This window comes from Mobula hypostoma, chromosome 8 (assembly GCF_963921235.1).
Source record: "Mobula hypostoma chromosome 8, sMobHyp1.1, whole genome shotgun sequence".
In the NCBI taxonomy this organism is placed as follows: Eukaryota; Metazoa; Chordata; class Chondrichthyes; order Myliobatiformes; family Myliobatidae; genus Mobula; species Mobula hypostoma.
This window is the reverse complement of record NC_086104.1, coordinates 50,370,150-50,396,924: the sequence shown is the minus strand read 5'-3', so window position 1 is coordinate 50,396,924 and position 26,775 is coordinate 50,370,150. Positions and strand designations below refer to the sequence as shown.

The 26,775-nt window shown below is 38.3% G+C and overlaps 1 long non-coding RNA gene across 1 annotated transcript in view; it reads left to right on the top strand.

The window, feature by feature from the left end:
* Positions 1 to 6,791: 6,791 nt before the first annotated feature.
* Positions 6,792 to 26,775, top strand: part of LOC134350113 (uncharacterized) — an 85,848-nt gene continuing 65,864 nt past the window's right edge. The window contains exon 1 of the long non-coding RNA XR_010018817.1: positions 6,792 to 6,802. This is a non-coding gene — a long non-coding RNA (uncharacterized LOC134350113). The remainder of the gene's footprint in view (positions 6,803 to 26,775) is intronic.

Genomic DNA, 26,775 nt, shown 5'->3' with positions numbered 1-26,775 from the left:
GAGTTCAAGTAGGCTTGGGAAGAAGTTGCCACTGTTCAACTGTGATTGGCTGCCTCTGCTCCCGGCACACCCAATGGCACGGAGGCCCTTGGAGCCGTGACTCCGCCCACTGCTCTGCAGCTGCAACTGAAGATGTCTGTCAGGCTTTAGAACTGTAATTCACTTGAAGCAGAATTAATTTAAAGTAGTCTGACTCACGCAATTGCAACAATGAAAGTCACGTCAACAATCAGATTTGGTAACAGTTTCAAATGATTAAAATTGAGGTGAATAGTGCAAATTTTCCTGAACGTTGAGAATTCTTTTTTACAGTTTTTTTTACCCGCAAGGCCATTCAGAATTTGTAAACTTCTCTATACTTTGACAGATCAAGGAACAAGTCAACAACTCGAAGACTCCATTCACTAATGCAGAAATTTTGATTTAATTATGAATATTAATATATTCTTCACGTCTTGCTTTTTATATCTTTAACTTTCGAGTGATACTCGACTTGATTTTAAAAATGTTATAGAATAAATTAATAAGTTCTTTGGGAGGCTAGAGAGAGCACCCTGTGTCATTGATGTCTTGTTCCAGCAGAGAATCTTCTCTAGCGGGAAAAAGAAAATGCTTGCTTAAAAATGTAATGTGAATGCTGTATGTAAAGAATAAACTTCACATCTATAGAAACATTACATGTCAACGTTTGAAAATACTTAAATATTGAGATTTTCGATACCAGAGAGCTATCTAATAAAAATTCTTCACACTGTAAGAGCAAGTGTAGATGTCTTCTCTAGTTCAAAGAACAGCCCCATTCTGTGTGTCGGCCAACGCCGCCTCCTAACCTTACAATGCAGCTGATTTACATTTAACCTTAACCTCCTGCAATTGACGTTATAACAATAGTGCATTATCGAAACGTACGTAATTGCCCTGCATCTCTAACCTTAACCCACTTCGATTGGTTTAATGACAATAGCAATTACAAATGAATTGTTTTCATGGGATTCAGTAACAATGGAAAGCACCTTGTTTTATGTGTGCTCAGTACATTCTTAAGTATTTGTTTCAACGGCAAATATATAAAGGCTGTTTTATTTTCTCCCCTGGACCAATCTTCACAGTGGAGGAAATGTCGAGCTCTATTAAGTTCACATCGTTGATAGCCATCCTGTTTTGATGTGCTTGAACGCGAAGTAAATGAGCGGATATGCCTGTTAGATTTTCTTAAAATAGAGCCCGTTTAGTATTTTAGGATACAGCAGAAATCATTATTTCTTCCGGAGAAAAACTTTATAATGACTGCTAGAACTTCCGTTTTCAATATTTGTGCAACTTTATCTCGTCTCGCAAGTTGTACTTGTGACGCAAATCCGCTCCGGTACATGAAAATGTCAGAGGAAAAAAAAAGGGAAAGAAATGTGACCGGACCAATCTCAGTCCCTTGAACAAAAAAATAATAAATCCACGTTCAGGTTAGTTTCTTGTTGACCCCAAATTACTCATAGAATTATATAACCCCCAAATCTTAAGGAAGATGAATGATCGTATCTTTCAAGAAACGAGTAATGTTTAAAACAAAGCTTCAATTTTATTTTCACTTCAATGTATCTTTAATTTAATTTAAAGTTATTCCTCCCAGCATTAACCAATTAGATCTGTTTGAAGTCCATTGTCAAAGTCAAATGTGTATATGTTGCATTGGAAATACTGCAAATTAATAGTGTGACAAGTGGCAATCTTCAACTGTACAGCTCAATTTCTCATGGTTAGTTCAGTGCAATAGATCTGACCTATCCCACGCAATGAATACCCAAAGGATTTTATTCTCAAACACCCATTATTTCAAATGTTGGAACACAATTAGAATAATAAATTGTTTATTTTATATCCACGAATTTCTGATTTATGATGATAACTCGTGGTCGTTTTCTGCGAAGCCGTGCATAATAATTCCTATTGTTTAATGTCTTTGAGAATGATTAGCCCCGGAAGACTCTCTTTGGCCCACGATACATTTAGAATAATCCAGTGACACTTTTCCGGGACATAAATAGCGAAATGGATTAGTGTTCATTCACACAGACATAACAATATGGGGAAGAGGAGGAAGAAAGCTGAGCGGGCGCTGAGCCGCACGGTTGTTTCAGGTGCTGCAGAGTTGTAAGAGGAAACATTTCAGTCATTTGCAGATCGTTATGACAGGCATGGGACAATTCTATAAAAAGACAGACATGACAGATTGGAGGTGACATCTACTTTAGACATTTTCGGTTTAAAATGGTTCATTTGGTCCAACAGAAATCAGCGTCAGTCAGATAATGCCTAACTATTCCTCATTCTAACCCTTCCCCGCTCTATCCATCCATCTACATCTGACAAAGTGGGCATTTTTTTTATCTCCCTAGTTATTTTCTATTCACGACTCTTATCAGTTTTGCTGGTTACTTGGGTGGGCGTCTAGTTGTCCTTTCAAATTCTTTCTTGCCTTCAGCAAAGTAGCAAATAATGAAAATACAGTATTTTACGTCGAAGTTTGGAACCGCCCTAAAATTGTATCAACATAGAAATTCTTTAAGAAATGCACATTTTGTGAAGGAAGTTCACCAACCAATAAAAATTAAATCATTTTCAATTAATGTGGTATTGGTATCAATAGTCCAGAACATACTACGAAGTAGTATTTATATCCAAGTAAGATATCCACGGAGGAAAATACTTTAATGTTTATTGTTTTAAAATTGCGATTCACTTAGTGAACGCCTGTGAGATATTTTACGTGCAACAGAAAGTGATAGAGCTTAAGCAGTCTTCCTACTGATCCGTAAATGCGTTTTGTAGTTGTTGGATGCTGGCACTCCTTCTGCTCTCTTGATGACCGGGGGGACGGGACTGTGATGATAAGGAAGAGCTCCCACCCCATCATGGGTACTAGCCTCCCAAGTCCCCACTATCGAAGATGTCTTCAAAAGGCTGCATCCAGCCAGCCATCTTTGGGGACACTCTCCATCCAGGACCTTGCCCTTCTCATTACTGTACTGCCATCAGCGAGGAGGTACCGGAGATTGAAGACGGACACACAATGTTTGAGGAGCAGTTACTTCCCCTCTGCCATCAGATTTCATGACCACTACCTCAATATTTTGCTCTCTTATCGTGCTGTTTATTTGTACATATTCGTTATTATAACTTGTAGTATTTTTTATGTATTGCCCAGCAACAAATTTTACACATGTCGCTGATAATAAACCTGATTCTGATTCCTGAAGAGGGAAGGACGAGTGGAAGTAACCGGCTGACTTACAGTTGCATATTGCCACCTATAGGCAGCCTGGGTTCGAATCGGTTCACCATGGCAACATGTGGAACTAATTTTCTGACCAAATACTAAGGCAAATACGGTGGATTTACAATTTTCTAACTTCAAGAAAAAACCCGCATTTCCTTTTCGAGGCTGAATAAACGTTTTGCAGTTGTGCATTTTCGTGATTTAACTATCCTTTCCAGCTTTCTAATAGGCGGCTCCTGATAATCCGTCTTCCAAAAGTATGGTTAGACTATGTGCTTCATAAGTGCTAACCGATGTAATGTACTCTGCCCGAAGGAATTGGAAAATGCTTCATATATTAATACACATACTATCAGGTGTCAGATATTCAGCGGAATTACTTAAGCGAAAAATAAAGGTGTGGAAATCGTTTTACTGGAGACGAAATTCAGAGAAATTCTTATGATGTTTTACTAAGATCACTGGTAACTCGCGGCATTGGAAATACAGTATATGCAAGAATATTGATTTAAAGGTTAATTTTATTTGAAGACTGAACTACAGGGTATAGGAGAGTTGCCAATAAATTGTATTCATGAGAGTTCTTCAAATCATTACTAACAAAAAGTAATCTGATCGTGTGCGCGTTGTAGTCCGAGTGATCAATAAATTAAATGGAAAAGTAGAATGAGCAATAACCATTCTGGCTCTACTTTATCCGTGCAATTTACTTTATGACCAAGAAGCGTGGCTGGCAGAATTAATCCGAAACATCACCTCTGAAATTAGCAGTTCTTACTCCGAGCTCCCAGATGTTGCAAAAAATCTCGGAGGAAGACTCATTTGAGGGAATATATTTTGGGGACTAGTTGCACGATCTCTTTAGTCTCCGCAAGTCGGGCTAGACAGGCCAAGTGCCTTTTTATCTATAGTCTTATCTCATTAACAGGGTTTGCGAAACAAAATCTTTTCTCCTGTTACAAGTGCGAAGAGATCGCGGAATCCCGCTTTCTATAGACTGCAATACATGTTCGTTGCGGATCAATTACTTTCAATTGTGAATCTATATCAGAGGGAAGACCTTCTCCTTCTTCCAATTTGCTACGTAGCCTTGTCTTCAATCCAATGTACACGCAGGTGATGATAAATTCAAATTCAGTTGCTGCGGTGTCTTATGTGGAGATTTGCAAACAAGTCTTCTGTGCGGGGAAAAAGAAATGCGGGAAGAACACGACGGGTTAAACAGTATCTGCAGAGGCAGAGGGATGGTCGACCCTTCAGGTCGAGACCCTGCACGTGACTGGTGCATAGTGCCGACCCGAAACATCAACTATGCCTCTGTCTCTGCGGATTCAACCTGACCACTGGGTTCATCCAGCAGTAGGCTTTTTCCTCCAGATTCCAGCATCTATAGTATTTTATGTCACTGAAGTTACTTTTCCGCACACTACTTACTCCACACCGCAAATGTCCTGGGCCTCACGAAACCTTTTTACACGCAAGACGCGGAATTATTCGCAGCCGCCTTGCGCAACATTCAACTTTTTAGACATTGCTCTATTACTTGAGTGGCAATAATTATTAGATTAACTAAAAGGGTGCGCTCCGAAGTACATCAGACCAAAAAGGAATATTTTCCACTGTTCTCTGTTTTTGCGTGTCGATGTATACTCACGTTCACGTGTCACTCAGACATCCTGAGCTTTATTTCGTGGGAGTGCAAATAGGACCTGTACTCTGATGTGTTAAAAGCGTTAATATTTAATCAAGTGTATGTTTACATAAATCATCTGCGTTTTAAATATTGCGTTCCATATTGCACTTCCTTCCACTTGAGATGAAATAAAGAAAATTAATCCATTTAATATTTGACCACACTGCTGGGTGAAAAACAGGCAGCCTGATGCAGGAACTGGACCTGAACTCTCCATTTACAGGTTAGCTTTTGCCTGCTGAATTGTCATCTTTCTGCCTTTTGTTCCCCATTCCAGCACCTGCACTCTCTTTTGCCTTCACACCCAAGCTCATTCAGATTTATGTTATCCAAATTATGATTTGATTCTATAACTCTTCACTGAGCCTGAGTAGAAAGTAAAGGTTTGGCCAGGCATGCTGGTTGTTTTGATATTCAGAAATCTGCAAGTACAAGTAGGTCTCATTAACAGCAATCTATATACCTAAGTGATCCCAGTTTGGACAATTGAACCTCTCTACCTAAAGGGAACATGTCAGTATTCCATCACAGTTGTGGGAAACAAGGGAGGTGAGTAAACACCTGAAGGCAGTACAGGTAGCCACATAGTTAATATTTGATGTACTAGTAGGATCTCAGGCATTCGGAGGGACCCATAGAACTCTTGGTGGGTTGGTGAAATTGTGGTTAGTTGGGAATTAAAATTTGTCTTGGCAATGTGAGAGGAAAACAGTTATGGTGCAAACTGACTTCTCAAAATATGAGGGGTGATTGATAAGTTCGTGGCCCACAGTAGAAGGAGTCAATTTTAGAAAACCTAGCACATTTATTTTTCCTACATTTACACCCTTATTCCAGTGGTTGTGGAGCATATGGATCCCTTCGTTGTAGAAGTCGGCGTCTTGGATCTCCAGAAGTGGTCCGCAACAGGAGTGATTGATAAGTTCGTGGCCTAGGGTAGAAGGAGATGAGTTTTACAGCTCTCATTACATGCACGTGCAGTTCAGCTCTTTGAGTGAAAATGCAGAAAGTTTGAAGTTAATAACTCATCTTCGTCTACCTTAGGCCACGAACTTATCAATCACCCCCCGTACACACATATCTTTTACTAACATCAAGTTTGAATTCTACTCACTTGACAAACATCCTTGTGTAGATTCAAGATGGTAAATTGTTTGAGGGAGAAAAGATATCTGATATACATTTTCAAATTTAAGATGTGGTAATAGGCACATACAATCAAAGACTAATAAGTTTAACTTCATGCAGTATGATCATGCATTGTGGTAGTTGTGAAATCCCTGCAGCCAATGAAGAAGTAATTAGATACAGAGTGTGGATGAGGGGGTGGGGAAAGGGTGGCAAGAAGAACTGTGGGAACCATTTAAAGATGGGCTGAAAAGTCTCCCTTATCTATAATTATGATGTGAACTTGCAAGTTAACAAAATCAACACTGCAGAAGACCCACTTATATGGTCTGGGTTAAAATGCTTTATTATTGGAAACATAGTGAGTTGATGCTCATTATTACCACCTGGAATAAATCATTCCCAGCTGCATAGGATACTGTCATAACAAAAGTAATATGTGCTTTTCCTCCCTCTCAGTGGTAATAATTTAATAAAAGATGTTTGAAAATATGTTTTTTTTTAAAAACCTATGGAAAATCTGTTAAAAAAAACTGTAATAAAGGTTAGATTTTATTAAATTCATACAACTGATCAATTTCAAAAGGTGAAAGGAAATGTTCTTAACATCAGTTTAGCATTTAACTGAGCTTTGTATCATGCAGCACAAGCAAGGACATTGCTGAGGATCACAGTGAAGCCCTATGAAAGGTGAACTCGTATTAGAGGTGAGGAAGATGTCCATTGTTGCTGGAGCTCAGTGTTTGAAACCCCAAAAAGTATCTGCAAGTGTCTGTGAGTAAGGCTTTTTTTTTTGCCTCTACTGATATTTCCTTCCATAATATAATCAGGGTCATTGCAGAAAAATCCACAATATTCAGGTCTACTCACATTTCCAAAATTAAAACAGATCACACTGAGCAAAGTAAGACAAGTAGCAGACAACATTTACGTCATATGTCAATGATCATTGCTGAGATAAATGTGTATATGCTATCAGCTTCTTTTCACAATCACAGAATTCAGTGGTACTGCCAGCACAAAATCTGGTCATTATTACTATCAGGGAGCTTACCACTGACAAAAAAAAATTAATAGACAGTCAGATGAACAAATGACAAGGACTGAATACTCTTAACTCCTTACAACTCAATGCCTTTTCTCCATCTACAGGATACAAGACAATAGTGTGACAGAATACTTTATCAATTGCCTGTAACAGTACAGCCAAAATAACACTGAAGAAAGCCTAAACTGTGCATGATAGAGCAGACCTCCTGACTAATACACACATTATCAAATTCAGTTACCCTGTAAGTCACCGACTTCCCTGATTTGAACATTACACGTTCTCCCTAACCCTGGAATTCTATCTCAAAGAAAGCTCTGAGAAGAACACAAATGCAAAACCTCAGGTTTCAGAGTAATGGTATGTAGGCGAGAAAACGTAGCTTAGATATGCTGGATGGCACTAATCAGTTTAGAAACAAAATAAAAGAGTAAAACAAAACAGAAAATTACATAGAATAGCATAAATGAATCAATGGGTTAATTCTGCTAAAGCTGTAAGCTTTCCTTACAGACTTTGCCCCAAAGGGAAACATATCTTTTTGTCCATCTGTGAACACAATTATAAAAATGATTCATAGGTTGGCAAGAGGCGTCTTTGGCCAAGTTAGATATCCATCCTTGCACTCTTATTCCATGAATGATGTCTGACAATGTTCAGTATGTGCTAGATCACAGAACTAATTTGTCACTGTTTTGCTTTTTTCCTTCTACTGTATCTTTAAGACTTTTTTTTTGTTTTAAGAGGAATGGAAAGAGCAGTTGTAGAGAGCCCTTGACCAAGGAAGCCCAAATTAATCTGGAATTAGAATTCAACTGAATTTAAGATTGTTAATTAGAAAGGGGGAAGTTAGCAAGGAATCAGTTTTTCAGTACTGTACTAATGTTCATCTAAATAAACTGACCAAGTGTCCTTATTTATGGTGACAAGGGAGCTATTCATGATATATATTTAATAACTTGAATAAGGTATATTGTAATAACATTAGGAAGGTATGAATAGATAACATTTTGAAATGTGTGGGATGTTAGATCTTAATATTCACTCCTTAACTTTCTGGATTGTGCCTTAGTCAACCTGGCCAAGATGGCAAACAAACAGTAATATGTCGCAATTTATTGACTAGTATTGAATATGTTCTCAATTAAGAAACTAATCCCTGTCTGAGCTTGTGGGAAATGCTCAGATTTTCTGTCTCTGAGTAATTACTCGTTTAATTTTATTGACAAAATTAATGTTTCTGTGAATTTAGCTGATATCTAGGCATATGAGCCCCACGGTAAATTTGTGTTGCACAGACTTCAGCATTCTTTGAATGTCCTTTTTTGCTTTTTCCTTGCATATGTTTTTCTCCAGTCCAATAAGGTTACAGCTAGATCAACATGCAGGCAGGGTAATGTTTTCAAGATGACAATTATTGTTGCCAAATAACTACAACATTCTTCAGTTTGTAACATTTACATGTAACAAATCCTACAACTCCTTTGGACCTGGCTTCCTGAGAGCTTTGGAACTGAAATTCTGCACAAATGAACATCTAACTTGTATCATTTGAATGCATAGATTCAGAGATAATAAATCAAAAAGCCGATAGACAAATTTGGTTGAATCTAATTATTTTGTCAATTAAACATTTTTGGTATTTGCATTTCATTATTCTTTTTAGGTGGTTTTACCAGTTTATGCATTTTTTTCACATTTAAGTACTTCACTGGGATAGATTTTAACACAAACGGCCCAGTTTGAAATGAGAAACCAACAGAGTTCAATGAGTTAGTGTATTTTATGCCCTGTTCTCACAGTGCCTCTATTTTACCTGTTACTGTGCTCAGGTGCTAAAGTGAATCATACAGGAGCCATGTTAATCTGTGTATTTATGGGGTCCCATGACATACAGGGGCCATGTTAAACTGTGTATATTTGTGTCCTATGACACACATATGACATACAGGGGCCATTTTAATCTGTGTATATTGGGGTCCCATGACATACAGGGGCCATGTTAATCTGTATATATTGGAGTCCTATGACATACATATGACACAGATCTAATCATCTGCTGAGTGAAACCCATTGGCAAGTAGGCAAGTCTTAGAAATTTATATTATTTTCTGAGAGCAAAGTGAAGCAGCATGGTTCCAGAGGAATATTATCATCTTCTGCATTCCACAACACTCCATGTGCTTTCCTGACCAACCCATCACTGAAGTTACAGATACCGAGCAAATAAGAGGGGAAAAATAATTTTGACTGATGGGGAAATAACTAGAGGAAAACAAATTGGATACAACATAGATCTACCTTATTATGGAGGGCAATATTTAAAAATTAGTACCATCTTTGGGCATATGGTAGTAAATTGTCCTTTCACTTCTAAAGGCAATATTTGATTCCAGACCAGACTAGTGGAATTAAAGTCTCATGAGTTGGAATCTGTAAAATCTTTAAGTAAAATAAGTTTGAACTGTCTCAACAGAGTTCCCATTTGGCAGGAATCCACAAGAGAAATACAAACTAAATTGGCAAATTTAGTCAGAGATTTCACAAGTGAACCGAAGCAACATTCACATGGTTTCAATGAGTTTGAAACAGTGAGTCAAGATCTTATTCTTCCTTCAATCTATGGTATTACATCTTGTGGGTGTTAAAAAGTGATTGGAGTTGGAAATAGGATGCCAATTCCCAAACTCATTGAAGCAAGAATGACTAATAATACTAAAGTAGGGATTAAGACAAGTTGTCAACAAAGAAGAAACCACAGGATTTTATATATACAGTACATGTCTTGCAATTATTATTTCCCATCAGTCCAGAAAACATAAAATCAGGAGCACACACTTCCAAATACACTGGACAACAAGAGTTTGTTTCCTAAAAACTTTTGAGTGTATCTTATGGATTTTTAGCTGCTGATCATGACAGTCACCATGAAATTACCATATCACACACCATTTTTTGAAATCGCCTATATTTGTTACTTCAATTCATAATTCAAATCAGAATAATTGATGCCAAGATTAAGGAAGGCATTTTTGTTCGTCCACAAATCAAACAGGTAATCAATGGCAGACAATTTGATGAGCTTCTAGTGGGACTGGAGAAAACCGCGTAGAAGGCATTGAAGAATGTTGTTGAAAATTTTCTTGGCAACTACAGAGCACCAATCCGTATGTAGTTGGTTGACAACATGCTTCAAGCATACAAAACTATGAAGCGCAACATGTCACTGAAGATTTGTTTTCTGCATTTCCACTTAGACTTCTTCCCCACAAATCTTGGTGCTGTCAGTGATAGCACAGTAAAATGTTTCACCAGGACATTGCTATCATGGAGAAAAGGTATCAGGGCAAGTGTTATCCATCAATACTGACTGATTATTGTTAGATGCTAAAGCGAGAAGCCTCAAACATTTGAGTTAAAAGAATATCATCAACAAAACATTTTTAGCTTAGTTGAAGTTGTGCAAAGTTTCAGCATCATTATGCATTACATTCAATAAAAGTTAATTTCTTGTTTCTCCAAATTCCTACATGATACAAGTAATCTGAAATGATATTTGTGTTCAAGCAGTCTATCATATTGACAAAAAAATCTGAGGATTTTGAAAGTATTTGTTGTCCAGTGATAACTGAAAAGTTATTTTAATGCAGCCAGTGCTTTAGGAGACAGTAGATAAAACAAAGGAAAGAAGATGATATTTAACAATTAATTAATTCAATCTGCTATACTGGGCGAGGAAGTGATTTGCCACGTTTGTATCAATGTATTTTGATATTCCCAGCTGTTGAAAGAGCTTGTGTACAATCTAGTTGCACAGTGAAACTTGCTTCAATATAATGTGAAAGACTTGCTGAATAACTGCAAGATTTGCTACGTAATGTTGGCAGCCTCAATTTCAAACAAAACACAAATCCATGCTGAAGAGTTGGGTTCAGAGTGTTTCAGTTTAACACCAGCTCTAGTAAGCAGTTCAATGAAAAGGGTAAAAAAAATGCAAGCTTTTACATATAGGGTTCCCCGTTCCTTGGTCTGAACACACTATAAAACCGGTAACCAATAGCCATAACTTCTATCTCTGTACTTATGTTGCTCAAAAAAAAATCAGGATCAAACTGATACCTGCAGTACATGTTTAATGAAGTTAGACACTGAATATGTGCTGAAACAAGACCTTATTAACAATATGTCATTTAATAGTGTTGTGTCATACTTGCTGCAAAGGAAATTGTTCTTTCTTCTCCTACATGTGCATTTGACATGTTTCCGGTGTCACACCTAATTCTATTGTTCCCATAGTTAAAGGAAAGTGCACCAATACGTCATTTCATATCTTACCAGAACAGTTGGGAATAATTATATATGGGTGATAGCAGCAATATTAGTCCCCGAAGTTAGAATAAGATTGATTTCTGTGTGGAGCACCACAGGAAAGTACACTATGACATATGCAAGAATGGGTACCATTGTAGATTACTTCTTGTTTGACATTGTGCCAATTTTGACAGTTGTTTAAGATGGCAGTTGTGGCTGTGGTTTATTACAAAAATCAACATGAATTCCCATTAAAATATAGAAAAAAAATGATAGATGTTTCTCTTGAGGGTTATGGCCAATATAGTATCTGTCTTAAGAGGCAAATTTTATTAATATTTTTCTGTTCATTAAAACAGTTACTATTGTTTCCCACAGCCTTTTAATTCAGATGCATTTGCTTTGGCATAATGTAGCCTTCTCATGGCAATTTGGGAATATTTAGCTCCATGTATACAACACAAAGGACTGTATGTTCAGACAGAGCTACAGAATGGGTATTATACTGTACTTTCCTGGTCTAGGTGGAGCTTCTCTATTCAGACGAGATAACAAATTTAACATGCTATGGATATGGCTAGAGGGAGAGTAAATAACAAATATTTCTACTCCTGACCCCCAAACAATTTGTCTAAAATCCAACCCTGGCCAATAGTAGTAAAAAAGTTCTATAACAACTGCGATACTCTGATTCTGGATGACATTTTACTGAATACAATAAACTTTGAATTCACTGAGAAAGTACAGTAGAGCTCTACTGCTATCCATTAATGCAGATGAATTTCTATAGAGAAACACATGAAGAGAATGCATTGGACCTTACTTTCTGACTTACTTAGCAGGTAATTCAATTTCTAGATATAAAATAGGTGACATCAAAAATCAAAAGTTCTGTTAATTTAAGATAGAAAATGTTGACATAGCCTTTTGGTGATGATGTCACACAGTGCCAATGTTTGAGGGTTACCAATGATTTAGTCATTTAGTCAGTGGTTTAAAATGTCATGTGACCGGCAACAATGAATAAAGAATTGAGTCAGGTTTTATAAAAACAAACAAACATTTATTAAACTCAGCTCAAAATTAGTAAAAAGATAAACAAATGAAAACCTTAACCGGAAGTAAACTGCTATGCGGCCATTTAACAAACCCACACTCAGTACTGGTTCTTAAAGTGGTAAATTGGAACACAGTTCTTAAAATAGTAAATTTGAAAGTCCAAGAGATGTATACAGTCAATTAGGAGAGACTTTCCTGAAATAAAAAATTCCTCAAAGATGTTACTGCCGATCTCAGCCGGAACCTGCCTTGTCCGCAGGATTCTCGACGATGGAAATATAATGGTTTAAAGGCACTGACCTTTTTCTCTGTAGAATAGACTAGATACTGCACAACCTTTTCTGCTGCTTTAGCAGAGGTTATCTCATGCAGATCACTCTTACTTGAACGATTTCAATAATGGTTGATCCTCTCCAAAACCACCGAACAATTCCTTCAGGATCCTGTCTTCACTCTCCAATACTACTGAAAAGTTACATCAACAAACCTGGCAGCGATTGAAGAAACTACCGATCCAACACTTCTGTACCTTACAATAGAAAGTAAAACTCTGTTTTAAAACTATACTGCGTCATGAGACTAATACGCAGCATAGCGGAGAATCTGACTGATGATCTAACTGAAAACTAACTGCATCACCAGGGGTCTCCCTTTTATATACCTGCTGAGAACAGGTCATCACATGACCTCACATCGGCGGGAAAATTACATCATATAACGTCCACAAAACCACCACATCATCCTCAAGAGTCACAAGATCTCCATGAAGTATGTAACAAAAAAAATCAAGAGTGTTGGACTGATGGTTACTGATATATTTTCTTGACAATTTTATTCTAACCTCTCTTTTAAGCAATATTTAAAATGGACCATACTATTAATTTACTTAGTTTTAATGTGAAAGGATTAAACCATCCTGTGAAATGTAATAAGATAATTATGTTAAGAAATTGAATGTCTCAATTTTATTTTACAAGAAACACATGTTTGTAAATGTGATAATTTACGTCTTTTCTGCCATTGGAAGGACTTAATGTTTCAATCCTCCTTTCAGGCTAAGGCTAGAGGAGTTTTGATTCTTATAGACAATACAGTTTCTTTTGTTCAACATAATGTAGTGGCTGATACCAATGGGTGTTTTGTTATAGTGTCAGGAAAGTTAGATAATAAATTAATGGTTTTTGCTAATTTGTATGCCCCGAATATAGATGATCCAGGTTTTTCTTGAACGCTTTTACCAGATTTAAGTCTGTATTCTCTGGTTTTAGGAGGCGACTTCAACTGTTGTTTAGACCCTGTTTTAGATCACTCAACTTTTAAACGATTGACTTTTAGTATATCTGCCTCCTTTATCCAATCTTTTTTAATGAAATGTGATCGTGTTGATATTTGGCGCTTTTTGCATTCAACAGATAGAGAGTACTCATTTTTTTCTCATGTTCATCATACGTATCCCAGGATTGATTTTTTTTTGTTGATAGACAATTGATTCCATTGGTTCAATTCCGTGAAAATAAAGAAATTGCTGTTTCAGATCATGCTTCTGTGTTTTTATCTTTAAATCTTCCGGGTATCTCCCGAATAAACAGATTCTGGCGTTTTAATCCAACTCTGTTGTTTGATAAGGAGTTTTTTTAATTTTTGGAGAGACAAATTACTTTTTTTTTAAGAGAATATGCTAGAAGAGACTTCTAGTCTTATTTTATGGGATGCCTTTAAGGCTTATATTAGAGGACAAATTATTTCTTCTACCGCAAGTGTTAAGAAAAAAGCTAATAAGGAGAGAATTGAATTAGCCAATCAGTTGAAACAATTAGACCAAAAATATGCTTTGGCTCTAGATCTTGCTTTATATAAAAGACGTGTTGAAATTAAAACTAAATACAATCTACTTTTAACTTATCCAATTGAAACTCAACTGTTAAAAGATAAAAGTCAGTTTTATGTTCATGGAGATAAAATGGGTAAACTATTGGCTAACTAATTCAGGACCTTATTGTTAAATGCCAAATTTAAGAAATTTGTAAAGCTAATGGTGATAAAACATCTGATCATTTAGAAATAAACGATACTTTTAGAGAATTCTATTCGAAACTTTATAGTTCTGATCCTCCTAAAGATAATACTATAATGAATAATTTCTTAGATCGATTTAACATTCCTACACTTTCTGATGATAATCAAAAATTGCTGGATCAACTGATTTCTTATGAGGAAATTGCCAAAGTTGTTCACTCTTTGCACTCAGGGAAGGCTCCGGGTCCTGTTGGATTTTCTGGAGAGTTCTATAAGGCTTTTCCTCTCTGCTTATACCTCATTTATATTTAGTCCTTTCGGACTTTTTAAAATTAGGTAGGTTGCCACAATCTTTTTATGAGGCCTCTATTTTGCTTATTCTTAAAAAGAATAAGGATCCAACTAAATGTTCTTATAGACCAATTTCCTTACTTAATGTTGATACTAAAATTTTATCTAAACTTTTGGCTCGTAGGATTGAAAATATTTTGTCATCTATTATTTCTGATGATCAGACTGGATTTATCAAAAATCGATACTCCCACTTTAATATTCGTCATTTATTGAATGTTATTTATTCTCCTTCTAAAGAGATATCAGAATGTGTGATATCCTTAGATGCTGAGAAAGCCTTTGATTGGGTTGAATGGAATTATTTGTTTAAAACTTCAGAAAAATTTAACTTTGGGCCCGATTTTATTCAATAGATTAAATTACTTTACTTATCTCCCTCTGATCAGGTTCTTACTAACTTTCAGAATTCTAAACCATTATAAACTTCAACGTGGAACCAGACAAGGTTGTCCTTTGAGTCCTTTGCTTTTTGATTTGGTCTTAGAACCTTTAGCTATTGCTTTCCGGGAATCTAATGATATCACTGGTATTTTAAGGAGGGGTATTATTCACAGAGTGTCACTTTATGCTGATGACCTTTTGCTCTACATTTCTAATGTGGAGTCTTCTTTACCTTCCGTACTTTCTTTACTCTCCTTCTTTAGTCAGTTTTCAGCATATAAACTTAACTTTCATAAGAGTGAACTTTTTCCTTTGAATAATTTGGTATTAGTTAATACTAACCTTCCTCTTAAAATTGTAAAAAATCAATTTACTTACTTGGGTGTAACAATTACTAGGAATTATAAATTCCTTTTTAAAGAAGACTTTTTTACACTTCTGTATTATGTTAAGAAGGCACTATCAAATTGGTCACCCCACTCTTTAACGTTGATAGGCCGAATTCTAGTAAAATGAATATTTTGCCTAAATTTTTATATTTATTTCAGGCCATACCTGTTTTTATTCCTAAATCCTTTTTTGATTCTCTGGATTCTATTATATCTTCTTATATATGGAAAAATAAAATTTCTCGACTAAATAAGTTCATCTTCAAAAAGCTAAAAAGAATGGAGGTTTAGCCTTATACAATTTTAGGTTTTATTACTGGGCAGTCAATATATGGAATCTTATGTTTTGGTTATATTATATTAATCAAGAGGACTGTCCGGTCTGGGTTTCTTTAGAAGCTAATTCTGTTAATAAATTTTCTATCATTTCTCTTCTCGGATCTTCAATTCCTTTATCTTCAAGTAATTTAACTGATAATTTTGTAGTCAAACACACCTTGAGGATTTGTGTACAATTTAGAAAATATTTTGGTTTATTGAGTTTTTCACTTTCAAGTCCCATTTTTTTCTAACTTTTTTTAAACCTTCTATAACTGATGTAGTTTTTAAAGAGTGGAATAGATTGGGTATTAAACGTTTTCAGGATTTGTTTGTTGGAGATAGTCTCTCTTCATTTAAACAATTGTCAGCTAAGTATAGCCTACCCAAACCCCACTTTTTTCGATACTTGCAAATTAGAGACTTTTTGCATTCTCAAGTACATACATTTCCTAAAAGTCCAGATAATAATTTACTTGATACAATTTTTATTTTGAAACCCTTCCATAATGGACCTATACTTAATATTTATGGGATGTTGTTGGGAATGAGAAATATTCCTTTAGACAAAATTAGACATCTCTGGGAACAAGATTTACAGATTCCAATTTCTGAGGATACTTGGAATGACATTTTTAAATTGGTTAATACCTCATTGTTATGTGCCCGTCATTCCCTCCTACAATTTAAAGTGGTTCATAGGGCCCACATGACTAAAGATAAACGCTTTGGTTTTTATTGGCATATATCTCCCTATTGTGACAGATGTAACAATAGAGAAATTTCACTAATTCATATGTTTTGGACTTGTCTGAATCTTGAAAAATATTGGAAGGAAATATTCCAAACTTTTTCAGTGCTTTTTAAAGTAAGCGTTAAACCTAATCCTTTGACTGCCTTATTTGGTATTGTTGGAGGAAATTATATTATTTAGGAGTCACAAGATTTGCATACTTTGGCCTTTATTTTCCTTATAGCCAGGAGGGCATTGTTGCTTAAGTGGAAGGATGCCACTCTGCCTACTCATACTCATTGGTTAAATGAGGTTATGTCATGCTTAAATTTACAGAAGATTCACTGTTCTATTTCTGAACCTAGACAAGATTTTTTTAACATTGTGGGGACCTTTTTTGAATTATTTTCAAAATCTTCGATTTGCTATTAAGCGCAGATGTTGGCTAACAGTATGTTTTATTATATGAGAAGGATTTTTTCCTTTTTTTAACCAAACAGCTGGGTTTTTTCCTCTGGTAGTGGGTTAGATTTTTTTTGTATAATAGAAGTATCTTTTTCAATATTATGTTTAAATTTAATGTATATGGATATGGGGTAATATGGGTATACTTGTGATTCCAATATATTGTTATCAATGTATTCTTTTATGTAAGAAATTGTCCAGCTCCTGATAATTTGAGAATATTTATTATGAAGGAAGTGTTAAAATATTTCAAAATAAAGTAACCTCATTGTAGCTTAATACTGCACCTACACAAAGTGCAAAGTAGAAAGCCTATCCTTCTAAAACACTAGAAAATCTGCAGTTGCCAGAAATGCAAAGCAACACACACAAAATGCTGGAGGAACTTGGCAGGTCAGGCAGCATCTACAGAAAAGAGTACAGTCAACATTTCGGACCGAGACCCTTCATCAGGACTGGGAAGGCAGGGGTGAAGGCCAAGTAAGAAAGTGCAAGGAGAGGAGGAAGAAGTACAAGGTGGCACGTGATAGGTGAAAGCGGGGAAGGGGGTGAAGTAGAGACCTGAGAAGTTGATTGGTGAAAGAGATAAAGGGCTGGAGGAGGGTGAATCTGATAGAAGAGGATAGAAGACCATGGAAGAAAGAGATCACCAGAGGGAGGTGATGCAGAGGTAAGGAGATATGGTGAGAGAGGGAAACAGAAATGGGGAATGGTGAAGGAGGAAGTTTGAGAAGTCAATATTCATGCCAGCAGGTTGGAGGCTACCCAGATGAAATACAAGGTGTTGCTCCTCTAACCTGAGTGTGGCCTCATCACAGCAGTAGAGGAGGCAATGGACTGACATGTTGGAATGGGAATGGGAAGTGGATTGAAATGGGTGGCTCCAGACAGATCCTACTAGTGGATGGAGCATAGGTGCTCATTGAAGCAGTCTCCCAATCTACAACAGGTCTCACCAATATAGAGGAGGCCACACCGGGAGTACCAGATACAGTAAGTTACCCCAATAGACTCGGGTGAAGTGTCGCCTCACCTGGAAGGACAGTTTGCGGCCCTGAATGGTAGAGAGGGAGGAGGTGTCAGGGCAGGTGTGGCACTTGTTCCACTTGCAAGGTTAAGAACTAGGAGGGAGTTCAGTGGGGCAGGACAAGTGGACAAGGGAGTTGTATAGGGAGAAATCCCTGTAGAAAGCAGAAAGTCAGGGGGAGTGGGGGGGGGGGGCAGAGAAAGGCATGCTTGGTGGTAGGATCCCGTTGGAGATTGCGGAAGGTCCTTCTGTTACTCTGAAATGCTAACCTCATAATCAAAAATTGAACCTTTCAATCGTAATTGCATCAACAGCACTATTCCTTTATTTCAGACGCAAGTCATTAAATCCAAGAAAAAGGCCACATCTACAGTCAAATATTAAAAAAAAACAATAATGTTAACATCTCAAGATAATACATAAACTTCAACCCAGCTCTGAAAATATATTAATCAAGTCAACAGGTGGCTTACATTAAAGTCTCTAGTGAAGCCTCGTCTAATAAAAATATTGAGCCTGCATTATATCAAGAATGTTATATGCATTGACACTGAATGCAATTCCAGTCTGCTTTTATTCTTACAGTATATACATATTTCCAGCTATCTTCCCCCTTTTAATCCAATACAGACAAGTTTATGATTCATACCCTAACATTATTGACAATACACAGAAGACCGCACAGAATCTAATGGGCAGTTTAAGAAAAAAATCTAGCTAGAAAGTTTTCAGTCATTCTTGGTGGAAATTATAACCTGGCCTGCATAACTGGGTCTGGTGATCTCACACTGAAATTAGTGAAATAAATATCAATGCCTTGCAGATCAGTCCTGGCCTTTTCCATTGGATAGATTAGAGTAAAATTCATCACAAAATTTTATGATGTTCAGTCTTTTTTTTTTCAAAATACTTTCTGATTCATTTTGATATTTAACTCAAGGCAACTGAGGCAAAGGCTAAGTAAATTAAGCATCGATCTTCTTATCAGAAAGTTTAGGATAATTGGCTGTGAGAATTATTCAGGGCTTTTGTAGTTTGTTCTCAATGACTGCCAAATCTGTGGGAGATTTTTAACATATGATTCCCAATGAACGATGTTGTTCATGAATTATTGTTCTCCATGCAGAGAAACCAGGTTAACTGTTCCAACTCAGCAGAGACATTTTCACAATCATAAAGTTGGGACTAGGACTTCCTGAGTTTTGAAATGATGGCTACTCAGATTCAAAAAGGAGCTGAGAGTGCAATTCTTCTTTCAGTATGGTAATCAGAAGTACACATGGTACTCCAGCTGCAGCCTAATTAGTCTTCCATATAGTCCAAGCATATCTTCCCTTTGTGTTATTATATATGTACATAACAAAGAACTTCAATTCCCATTGTGCAATGCCTGCAGTTCACCCGGAACCAGAAGTGACGCTGGTGAATGGCACACTCGTGCACGCCCACACACAGACGCTTTTTGGCAGGTGAGAGCATCCCAAGTAAAATGTGGTCAAGCCAAAACCATTTTGTAAATCTATAACTAAAATATGCTGTCTGTACACAACTACATATTGATTAAATAAAAGCATGCACATGGGAGATGGCTTTAACTGGTGTATTCACATTGCAGTGAGACTGAGAGAGAGAGAACTATGCGCATGTGTAGCCAATAGCACATGTACAGACAACAGATCAATACCTCATGCTGGGGGGGGGGGCATTGCTCTAAAAGAAATAGATCCATATATTACACATCCTTCTCTTTTAGATTAATGTGTTACATGTCAATGTTTTTTTTTACCCGGTAAGCGTCATTTTAGGCGCCTGGACGAGGCGGGGGGATGACGTCATTAACAAAATGTGGAGAGGTTGCTGGAACACTCAGCAGTTAAGGGACAGCGGACTGCGAGCTACCAGCAGGAGAGCGAGCTGGGTGGAGTTAGTTGAAGACTTCGCTACAACAGTGGGCGAGTCTAATACTTCTCCACGTCCAGAAGATTGTGATAATTAGCAGCACACAGTGCATGTTGGATATGTGACTGTCACTTTGTAGGATCCATACTTGGATTTCTAGAGTATTCTGTGGCAACCACTTTTTGTTAATTTGTACATGGATTTGAGTGTGTTACATGGCGACCACTTGTGTTAAGGAATATTCCGTGACTGTCACTTTGTAATATCCCTACAGGGATATTGGAACTTAGGCGTCACTTTATTACCCCTGCATGGACTCTGGTATTTCAGTGACGACTACTCGACTTCTGGAATCTTCTATGACTGTCACCTTGTGTCATCTTAAGCTGGATTTATGAGCTCTCCCTCACAGACACCTGTACCTGTTCCCATGGGTTTCTGGAACCCTCTGGGTTGTTACCATAGGACTTTGTTTGAGCAAGACTTAGGAAGAACTGTTCCTAGGCCTCCACAGTTTGTGAGCTAAAATGCATAGAACTGTTAACTTTTGTTTAGGGGAGTAATTTGTTTAATTGTCCGTATTTGGATAGATACCGAAAATATAGCTTTTTAACATTAAAAACTGAGTCTGTGGTCTATTGCTGCTGGCACGTATCAAATGCAACAAAGAAACTGTATAAATACAAAATGTTCCATTTCCCTTTCATAAACCCGTATTCCAAATAAACATGCTTTCACAATAACAGTCCATAACTAACTTCACAGGTCTAAAGATTCAGTCTTTTGGGAGGCACTCTGTTTCATTCAGGATAGCACCTCTGGACCTGTGGAGTGACATCAGGTTTGGCAGGTGTCTTGTCAACAACAATGTTCTCATTGTACCTCTGGACCTGTGGAGTGACATCAGGTTTTTAGGTGTTTTGTCTAAGATAACGTTCTCGGTTTCCAGTGTCACGTTGCTGTCAGTGACATGGTCATCACTAAGAAGTAAGTTTTGTGACTGTAATATGTCCACCTTGGTAGATGCAGTTGACTCAGGTGTGTTCATTGGTTGAGTATCCAGTATCTGGTCCACATGATCTCCAACATCCACTGCGTACATCAGTGGTCCAGTTCTTGTAGCCATCCTACCGGGTGTCCATTTGTCTTCTCAGTAATCACGTACTCGGACTTCCTGTCCAATCTCAAAGCTCCTTGCTGCTTCACTTGGCAAATGGCTGAACTATTTATTCTGTACTTCCCTCTGGAGGTCTGTTTTCAGGAGGTCTATGAGAGATCTCAGTTTCCTGCTCATGAACAACATTTCAGGTGTTTGATTTGTCGTCACATGTTCAGAGTTCCGATACTCAAAAAGGAAGTTGTCCACCTGTGCTGTAGAGAAATGTCCTCCTTGTCCATAGCTTTAACAGAATTCTTCTGATGCGCATTGTAGTTTGTTGCACTGACAATTTGTTCAGGTAAGCCTTCTCTATTGAAGATAGTCCTCAGAGGGGATACAGTCTTTGAGGTGGTTGCCTTCATTGGTATAACCTTCGGCTGCTTCGAATGAGCATCCACAGCAATCAGAAACATGGAGTCCATGAATGGCCCAGCAAGGTTAATATGTACTCTTTGCCATGGTGATGATGGTCACTCCCACGGGTGTAATGGTGCCTGTGGGGTGCATTTTGAACTTTTTGGCATCCCAAACAGCTTTTAGCCAAGTCTTCAAACTGTTTATCTATTCCTGGCTACCACATGCAGCTCCAAGCGAAACTCTTCATCTTGACAGTACCCAGGTGTCTTTCATACCAATTTTCTAACACTCTGGTGCACAGTTTAGAGGAAACCACAACACGAGATCCACACATGGGTGTCCTTTGACATACCAATGGGTGGTCTCATCTCACTGAGAACTCGGGAAACAGGGTTACCATGAGCTGGCCATCCTTGCATGATGATTTCATGGACTTTTGACAATGTTGGGTCATTCCTTGTTTCCCTTTGTATTTCAAATTCGTTACCGGCAACTGGTCCACCAATGCGGTGTGGAACACTCCTGCAGGGTAACAGTACGAAGACTTTCTTCTTCAGTTGCCAACAGTGGAAGTCATGACAAGCCATCAGCATTGCTGTGTTGTTTGGTGCCCTTGAACTCTATGTCATAAGGCTCCTAGAAATAGTGTCAACGTTGTAACCAGGTAGCAGGCATCACTGGGATTCCCTTCCTGGGATTGAAAATGGACTCAAGGGTCTGGTGATCTGTAGCTAACATAAACTTTTGTCTGTAGAGATAATGATGGAAACTCTTTATTCCCCCTCCCAATCAATTTGTATGTAGTTGATTTCATGTTTGTCAGTGATCTTGAAGCAAACACAGTTGGGTGTTCAGATCTATCTTTCATAAATGTGTGAAAAATGGCTCCAATGCCATATGATGGGTGGAGATGGGTCATAATGGATGAACAGTTCATCAGATGTTATTACTCTCTTTGTTTCCTTGAATGCTCTTTCACATCTTTCCGACCATTCCCATTTTGCTCCTGTCTGTAACAGTGTGTTCAATGGGTGCAGCACTGTAGCCATGTTTGGGATGAATGTCCTGAGTTGTGACACATTTTTCAGTTTGGGTGCCTGTAGCGCTGCTTCAGTCTTCGCTTGTGACTTATGTAAGCCATGTTTGTCAATAGTATGTCCACAAAATGAGTTTTTATTCTTGAAAAACTCACATTTCTCTCTTTGCCCGCAGACCATACTCACTCAGCCTGGTAAGCACTCTACCAAGGCTCTAGAGGTGCCAGTCACAATGATGTCATCAAGGTAACATTGTGTTCCTAGGATATCTTGAAGCACTTGGCCCCTTGCTCTTTGCCAAATTGCTGTAGTGGATGAAACGCCAAAGATGAGACAATTATACTGGAACAGTCTCTTGTGAGTATTGATTGTGAGGAACTTCCCATTTGACTTCTCAAAACTCCATTTGCAGATAGGCTTGTGACTAGTCAACTTTTGAAAATCTCTTCCTACCTGCCAAAGATGCAAAATGTCTTCTATTCATGGCAGAGGCAGCACAAGGCTGATGCTCACCTTGAAATCCCCACATATGTGAATAGCACCAGCCTTCCTTTTCCTGATCACCGGGACAGTAGGTGTGGTCCTATTGTTCCACTCAACCTTGGAAAGAATTACAGACACCTCCAAGCTCTGCAGTTCAGCATCCACTTTAGGAAGTAGTGCGCAAGACACTGGATGCGCTTTGTGGAATCTTGGTGTCGCTGTTTCATCCAGGTCAACTCCGGCCTTCATACCTTTGGGTTTACCAATCTCCTTCGCAAACACCTTCTCATTAGCATTAATCAGCTGTGACAGCCTCTGGTTAGTGCTACCATTTGGGCTGCCGTTGCCTGTTGATGTCACATTGAGAGCTTTGATTTAGTGCCAGTCTAGTTGGATTTTTCTCAACCATTCATGTTCAAAAAGTTCTGGCCCTCCGCTTTTCAACACATAAAGCTCTAACCGTTGTGCTTGGCCTCCATACATTACATTTACTTCCAGTTTCCCTTTAGGAGGTACTTTTTCACCTGTGTAAGTCTTTAGCATCATTGAGGTCTTCTCTAATGATATCTTGGAAAACAGTTTGTTGTAGTCAGCCTCTGGAATTATGGACAAAGCTGACCCTGTATCCAGCTCCATTTTCAGTTTTACATCAGACACATCTATTGTGATCCGAATGATTTTGTCATCTGCTTCAGTTATACTATGCAGTTCTAGGCATGATCGTTCACCCTTGTCAGACTCTATGCTGTCTGATTCTGTTTTACATTTGCTAACTATGCATTTGCTTAGTTTTTTTGTTTGAGACTTTTCACTCTGTTGTGTTTTTTGTCTGCCTTACACATTTTTATGTGACCTTGTCTGTGACACTTTCTGCAGACTTTTTCTTTGAGCAAACAGTCATTTGCATCATGAGAGGATTTGCCACATCGATAACCTCTTTGGCTTTTTGCACCACTCAGGGACATTTTGTGCATTTCACATTCTAACCTTTTCTGCAATTCTGCTGCATCCTTTGCTGCAGTCTCTGATGATATGGCAATGTTCAATGCCCTTTCTAAGGTTAGGTCTCTTTCGGACAGTAGCCTCTTTAGAGTGCTTTGATAATGCATGCCATATTCAAGCCTATCCCTTAATGCATCAAAAAGTCCAGCTCTAAAGTTAGGGTACTGGGAAAGTTTGCGCAGTTCTGCAATGTATTCAGAAATGCTTTCACCTGTTAACTGGTTTCTTTTGTAAAATCTAAATCTCTCAGCTATTGCCAGCCCTTTCGGGCTCAAGCGATTTTGTAAAATTGTAACAATTTTGTCGAAGGTCCTGCTTGTTGGCTTTTCAGTGGTTACTAGGTTGCATAAGAGGCTATATGTCCTTGCACTCATTAAGCTAAGAACTGATGGGGCTTTCTTTTGCTTCTCCACATTGTTTGTGTTACAATACAGTTCAACACTCTCGATATATGACTCCCTGCCTTCATTAGTGCTGTCAAATTTATCAACTTTCTCAACTGAAACCATCGCCACATTATTTTTACTTTAAATTCAGTGTGTCTTTTACTGTTACTCACAGGTCCTTCGTTTTCTTGTGCTGTTTAACTCTCACTGTTTCATCCCATAACTGTCCGTGCAGATATTTCCAGACGTTCAGTTTCATACTCATCGCCTATTTGTTGTGTCTGCGCACAACTACATATCAATTAAATGAAGGCATGCATGCAGGAGATGGCTTTAACTGGTGTATTCAGATTGCAGCAAAAGAGAGAGAGAACAATGCACGTGTAGACAACAGCACATGCACAGACAGCAGATCAATACATAGTGCCAAGGGGTGGGGGTGGGGTAATGATTCTGGTCAGGTGACAGATCTCTTAGTGAGTGAGCATTTTGGAGACAGTGACCACAATTCCCTGACCTTCATCATAACCTTGGGCAAATTAACGATGCTGTTAGGCAGGAACTTTGGAGCATATATTGGGAACAGATGTTCTCAGAGAAATGGGGTTCTGGATAGGTTTGTCCCATTGAAGAAGAGAAAGGTTGGTAAGGTGAAGGAACCATGTTTGACTAGAGAAGTGGAACATCTAGTCAAGAAGAAGAAGGAAGCATACTTAAGGTTTAGGAAGCAAGGATCAGATAGGGCACTTGAAACATTTAAGGTAGCCAGGAAGGGTCTTAAGAAGGGATTTGGGAGAGCTAGACGTGGACATGAGAAGTCCTTGGCGAGTAGAATTAAAGAAAACCCCAAGGCATTCAACACATATGTAAAGACCAAGAGGATGACTAGAATAAGGTTAGGACCAATTGGAGATAAAAGAGGAATTATGTGCCAGGAATTGAAGGAAGTAAGGGAGGAGCTTAATGAATGCCATATTTCAGTATTTATCAGTAACAGAGACCCTGATGAATACGTGGTCAGCATAGAACAAGCTAATGTGCTGGAACATGTTGAGGTTAAGAAAGAGGGTGTGCTAGAACCTTTGAGAAACATTAAGATAGTCCATTAGTCGCTCCCCACTTCTCTCCCTCCCAGCAAGTCCCTGCAAGCAGCCAAAGTGCTACACCTGCCCACTCACCTCCATTCAGGGCTCTTCTGCACTTGCTTATTGTATATGATGCTCCCAATGCATCCAACAATACATTGGTGAGACCCAACATAAATTGGGAGACCACTTCATCATGCACCTCTGCTCCATCTGCCAATAGAAGAACTTCACGGTGGCCAAACATTTTAATTCCAATTCCCACTCCCATTTTGATATATTGGTCCATCACCACCTCTAGTGCCATGATAAAACCATCCTCAGGGTAGAGGATCAACTCTTTATATTCCATCTGGGTAGCCTCCAACCTGATGGCATGAATATCCAGTAAAAAAAAATCCCCGTCTCTTATTCTATTCCCCACTCTGGCCTCTTACCTCTTCTCACCTGTCTATTAGCTCCCTCTGGTGCCCCTACTCCTTCCCCTTCTCCTATGGTTCACTTTCCTCTCTTATCAGATTCCTTCCTCTCCAGCCCTTTCCTTTTCCCACCCACCTGGCTTCACCTATCACCTTCTAGCTATCCTCCTTCTCCTCCCCCTACATTTTTATTCAGGCATCTTCCCCCTTCCTTTCCAGTCTTGAAGAAGGGTCTCGGCCCAAAACGTCGACCACTTGTTCACTTCCATGGATGCGACCTGACCTGCTGAGTTCCTCCAGCATTGTGTGTATGTTGCACTAGATTTCCTCATCTGCAGAATTTCTTGTGTGTAGGATAGGTAAGTTCCCGGGGCCAAATGGGACATATCCCAGGTCACTATAGGAAGTAAAGAGATTGCTGCGCCATTTGGTAGTGATCTTTATGTCCTCATTGGCCACAGGAGAAACACTTGAAAATTGGAAGGAGGCACATGTTATTCATTTGTTCAAGAGAAGTAATAGGAATTATCCTGCGAATTATTGACCAGTGAGTCTTGCATCATTGGTGGGAAAACTACTGGAGAGGATTTGTAGAGACAGGATTTATGGGCATTTGGAAACATAGTCTGACTAGGGGAAGTCACAATGGGTTTATGAGAGGAAGACCATGACTCACAGGCCTCATCTGAATTCTTTGAGGAAGTGACAAAACAAATTGATGAAGGTAGAGTGGTGGATATGCTGTATATGGA